Here is a 6,319-nt window from a genome sequence, read left to right as displayed (position 1 = left end):
AACTCTCCCTCGGCCTCAACTGGATCAAGAGTACGAGGGGCATCACCGAGCTGAATGTGTGCAGATCGTGGAGGTGCCAATGCGTTTGGTACTTGATCGGTTGGATCGCAAAGACGTTCGACTACATCAACCGCGTTACTTAACGCTTTCGCTTTCGGTCTACGAGGGTACGTGGACACACTGTCCCCTCTTGTTGGTATGCATCTCCTATATAGATCTTGCGTGATCATAGGAATTTTTTTGAAATACTGCCTTCCCCAACAGTGGCATCCGAGCCAGGTTTATGCGTAGATGTTATATGCACGAGTAGAACACAAAGGAGTTGTGGGCGTGGGTATATACATATTGCTTGTCGTCTCTAGTTGATTCTTGATTCAGTGGTATTGTTGGATGAAGTGGCTCAGACCGACATTACGCGTACGCTTACGCGGGACTGTTTCCACCGACGTGCTTCGCATACAGGTGGCTAGTGCATGTTTGTTTCTCCAACTTTAGTTGAATCGGTTTCAATGAACAGGTTTCTTTCTGAAGATCAAAAGCAATCACTGTACTACATTGTGGTCTTGATGCGTAGGCAAGAACGGTTCTTGCTAGAAGCTCGTAGCAGCCACGTAAAACTTGCAACAACAAAGTAGAGGACGTCTAACTTGTTTTTGCAGGGCATGTTATGATGTGATATGGTCAAGATGTTATTATGTAAATTGTTGTATGAGATGATCATGTTTTGTAACATAGTTATCGGCAACTGGCAGGAGCCATATGGTTGTCGCTTTATTGTATGAAATGCAATCGCCATGTAATAATTGCTTTACTTTATCACTAAGCGGTAGCGATAGTCATGGAAGCAATAGTTGGCGAGACGACAATGATGCTTTGATGGAGATCAAGGTGTCAAGCCGTTGATGATGGTGATCATGACGGTGCTTTGGAGATGGAGATCAAAAGGCACAAGATGATGATGGCTATATCATATCACTTATTTGATTGCATGTGATGTTTATACTTTATGCATCTTATTTTGCTTAGTACGGCGGTAGCATTATAAGATGATCTCTCACTAAATTTCAAGGTATAAGTGTTTTCCTTGAGTATGCACCGTTGCTACAGTTCATCGTGCCGAGACACCACGTGATGATCGGGTGTGATAAGATCTACGTTCACATACAACGGGTGGAAGCCAATTTTGCACACGTAGAATACTCGGGTTAAACTTGATGAGCCTAGCATATGCAGATATGTCCTCAGAACACTGAGACCGAAAGGTCGAGCGTGAATAATATAGTAGATATGATCAACATAGTGATGTTCACCATTGAAAGCTACTCCATCTCACGTGATGATCAAACATGGTTTAGTTGATATGGATCACGTGGTCTCTTAGATGATTAGAGGGATGTCTATCTAAGTGGGAGTTCTTAAGTAATATGATTAAATTGAACTTAAATTTATCATGAACTTAGTACCTGATAGTATTTTGCATGTCTATGTTGTTGTAGATAAATGGCCCATGATGTTGTTCCGTTGAATTTTAATGCATTCCTAGAGAAAGCTAATTTGAAAGATGATGGTAAAAATTACACGGACTGGGTCCGTAACTCGAGGATTATCCTCATTGCTGCACAGAAGAATTACGTCCTGTTAGCACCGCTGGGTGACAAGCCTACTGCAGATGCTGCTGACGACGTTAAGAACATCTGGGAAAGCAAAGCTGATGACTACTCGATAGTTCAGTGTGTCATGCTTTACGGCTTAGAACTGGGACTTCAACGACATTTTGAACGGCATGGAGCATATGAGATGTTCAAGGAGTTGAAGTTAATATTTCAAGCAAATGCATGGATTGGGAGATATGAAGTCTCTAATAAGTTCTACAGCTGCAAAATGGAGGAGAATAGTTCTGTCAGTGAACATATACTCAGAATGTCTGGGTACCACAACCACTTAACATAACTAGGAGTTAATCTTCCTAATGATAGTGCCATCGACAGAGTTCTTCAATCACTGCCACCAAGCTACAAGAGCTTCGTGATGAACTATAATATGCAAGGGATGGATAAGACAATTCCCGAGCTCTTTGCAATGCTAAAGGTTGCGGAGGTAGAAATCAAGAAGGAGCATCAAGTGTTGATGGCCAACAAGACCACCAGTTTCAAGAAGAAGGGCAAAGGGAAGAAGGGGAACTTCAATAAGAACATCAAGAAAGTTGCTGCTCAAGTGAAGAAGCCCAAGTCTGGACCTAAACCTGATACTGAGTGCTTCTACTACAAAGGGACATGTCCGTGGAAGCGGAACTGCCCTAAGTATTTGGCGGATAATAAGGATGGCAAAGTGAAAGGTATATTTGATATACATGTTATTGATGTGTACCTTACTAATGCTCGCAGTAGCGCCTGGGTATTTGATACTGGTTCGGTTGCTAATATTTGCAACTTGAAACAGGGGCTATGGATCAAGCGAAGATTGGCTAAGGACGAGGTGACGATGCGCGTGGGAAATGGTTCCAAATTCAATGTGATCGCTGTCGGCATGCTACGTCTACATCTACCTTCGGGATTAGTTTTAGACCTGAATAATTTTTATTTGGTGGCAGCGTTAAGCATGAACATTATATCTGGATCTTGTTTGATGCGAGACAATTATTCATTTAAATTAGAGAATAATGGTTGCTCTATTTATATGAGTAATATCTTTTGTGGTCATGCACCCTTGATGAGTGGTCTATTTTTACTAAATCTTGATAGTAGTGATACACATATTCATAGTATTGAAGCCAAAAGATATAAGTTTAATAATGATAGTGCAACTCATTTGTGGCACTGCCGTTTAGGTCATATTGGTGTAAAGCGCATGAAGAAACTCCATGCTGATGGACTTTTGGAATCACTTGATTATGAATGACTTGATGCTTGCGAACCGTGCCTCATGGGCAAGATGACTAAGACTCCATTCTCCGGAACAATAGAACAAGCAACAGACTTATTGGAAATAATACATACTGATGTATGCGGTCCGATGAGTGTTGATGCTCGTGGCGGGTATCATTATTTTCTGACATTCATAGATGATTTGAGCAGATGTGGGTATATCTACTTGATGAAACAAAAGTCTGAAACATTTGAAAGGTTTAAAGAATTTTAGAGTGAAGTGGAAAATCATCATAACAAGAAAATAAAGTTTCTACGATCTAATCATGGAGGAGAATATTTGATTTATGAGTTTGGTCTTCATTTGAAACAAAGCGGAATAGTTTCGCAACTCACACCACCTAGAACACCACAGCGTAATGGTGTGTCCGAATGTCGTAACCGCACTTTATTAGATATGGTGCGATCTATGATGTCTCTTACTGATTTACCGCTATCGTTTTGGGGTTATGCTTTAGAGACGGCTGCATTCACATTAAATAGGGCACCATCGAAATCCATTGAGACGACACCTTATGAACTGTGGTTTGGCAAGAAACCCCAAGTTGTCATTTCTTAAAGTTTGGGGCTGCGATGCTTATATGAAAAAGCTTCATCCTGATAAGCTCGAACCCAAATCGGAGAAATGTGTCTTCATAGGATACCCAAAAGAGACTGTTGGTACACCTTCTATCACAGATCCGAAGGCAAGATATTCGTTGCTAAGACTGGATCCTTTCTAGAGAAGGAGTTTCTCTCGAAAGAAGTGAGTGGGAGGAAAGTAGAACTTGATGAGGTAATTATACCTGCTCCCTTATTGGAAAGTAGTTGATCACAGAAATCAGTTCCAGTGATTCCTACACCAATTAGTGAGGAAGCTAATGATGATGATCATGAAACTTCTGATCAAGTTACTAGCGAACCTCGTAGGTCAACTAGAGTAAGATCCGCACTAGAGTGGTACGGTAATCATGTTCCGGAAGTCATGTTACTCGACCATGACAAACCTACAAACTATGAGGAAACGATGATTAGCCCAGGTTCCGCAAAATGGCTTGAGGCCATGAAATCTGATATGGGATCCATGTATGAGAAAAAAGTATGGACTTTGGTTGACTTGCCCGATGATCGGCAAGCCATAGAGAATAAATGGATCTTCAAGAAGAAGACCGACGTTCACGGTAATGTTACTGTATACAAAGCTCGACTTGTTGCGAAAGGTTTTCGATAAGTTCAAGGAGTTGACTATGATGAGACCTTCTCACCCGTAGCGATGCTTAAGTCCATCTGAATCATGTTAGCAATTGCCACATTTTATGATTATGAAATTTGGCAAATGGATGTCAAAACTGCATTCCTTAATGGATATCTTAAAGAAGAGTTGTATATGATGCAACCAGAAGGTTTTGTCGATCCAAAAGGTGCTAACAAAGTGTGTAAGCTCCAGTGATCCATTTATGGACTGGTGCAAGCATCTTGGAGTTGGAATATATGCTTTGATAGTGTGATCAAAGCATATGGTTTTATACAAACTTTTGGAGAAGCCTGTATTTGCAAGAAAGTGAGTGGGAGCTCTGTAGCATTTCTGATATTATATGTGGATGACATATTGTTAATCGTAAATGATATTGAATTTCTGAATAGCATAAAAGGATACTTGAATAAGAATTTTTCAATGAAAGACCTCGGTGAAGCTGCTTATATATTGGGCATCAAGATCTATAGAGATAGATCAAGATGCTTAATTGGACTTTTATAAAGCACACACCTTGATAAAGTTTTGAAGAAGTTCAAGATGGGTCAAGCAAAGAAAGGGTTCTTGCCTGTGTTACAAGGTGTGAAGTTGAGTCAGACTCAATGCCCGACCACTTCAGAAGATAGAGAGAAAATGAAAGTCATTCCCTATGCTTCAGCCATAGGTTCTATCATGTATGCAATGTTGTGTACCAGACCTGATGTGTGCCTTTGCTATTAGCTTAGCAGGGAGGTACCAAAGTAATCCAAGAGTGGATCATTGGACAGCAGTCAAGAACATCCTGAAATACCTGAAAAGGACTAAGGATAAGTTTCTTGTTTATGGAGGTGACAAAGAGCTCGTCGTAAACGGTTATGTCGATGCAAGCTTTGACATTGATCCGAATGACTCTAATGCAATGACCAGATACATATTTTTATTGAATGGTGGAGATGTCAGTTGGTGCAGTCCCAGGCAGAGTGTCATGGCGGGATCTATGTGCGAAGCAGAGTACATAGCTGCTTCGGAAGCAGCAAATGAAGGAGTCTGGATGAAGGAGTTCATATCCGATCTAGGTGTCATACCTAGTGCATCGGGTCCAATGTAAATATTTTGTGACAATATTGGTGCAATTGCCTTGGCAAAGGAATCCAGAATTCACAAGAGAACCAAGCACATCAAGAGACGCTTCAATTCCATCCGCGATCAAGTCAAGGAGGGAGACATAGCGATTTGCCAAATACATACAGATCTGAATGTTGCAGACTCGTTGACTAAGCCTCTCTCACCAGCAAAACATGATCAGCACCAAGAATCCATGGGTGTTAGAATCATTACTATCTAATCTAAATTATTGACTCTAGTGCAAGTGAGAGACTGAAGGAAATATGCCCTAGAGGCAATAATAAAGTTGTTATTTATATTTCCTTATATCATGATAAATGTTTATTATTCATGCTAGAATTGTATTAACCGGGAACTTAGTACATGTGTGAATACATAGACAAACAGAGTGTCACTAGTATGCCTCTACTTGACTAGCTCGTTAATCAAAGATGGTTAAGTTTCCTAACCATAGACATGAGTTGTCATTTGATGAACGGGTTCACATCATTAGAGAATGATGTGATTGACTTGACCCATCCGTTAGCTTAGCACTATGATTTTTTAGTTTATTGCTATTGCTTTCTTCATGACTTATACATGTTCCTATGACTATGAGATTATGCAACTCCCGAATACCAGAGGAACACTTAGTGTGCTATCAAACGTCACAACATAAATAGGTGACTATAAAGATGCTCTACAGGTGTCTCCAATGGTGTTTGTTGAGTTGGCATAGATCGAGATTAGGATTTGTCACTCCGTGTATCGGAGAGGTATCTCTGGGCCCTCTCGATAATGCACATCACTATAAGCCTTGCAAGCAATGTGACTAATAAGTTAGTTGCAGGATGTTGCATTACAGAATGAGTAAAGAGACTTTCCGATAACGAGATTGAACTAGGTATGATGATACCGACTACCGAATCTCGAGCAAGTAGCATACCGATGACAAAGGGAACAACGTATGTTGTTATGCGGTTTGACCGATAAAGATCTTTGTAGAATATGTAGGAACAATTATGAGCATCCAGGTTCCGCTATTGGTTGTTGACCGGAGATGAGTCTCGGTCATGTC

This window comes from Triticum dicoccoides, chromosome 5A (assembly GCF_002162155.2).
Source record: "Triticum dicoccoides isolate Atlit2015 ecotype Zavitan chromosome 5A, WEW_v2.0, whole genome shotgun sequence".
Taxonomy (NCBI): Eukaryota; Viridiplantae; Streptophyta; class Magnoliopsida; order Poales; family Poaceae; genus Triticum; species Triticum dicoccoides.
This window is presented reverse-complemented; position numbering follows the sequence as displayed.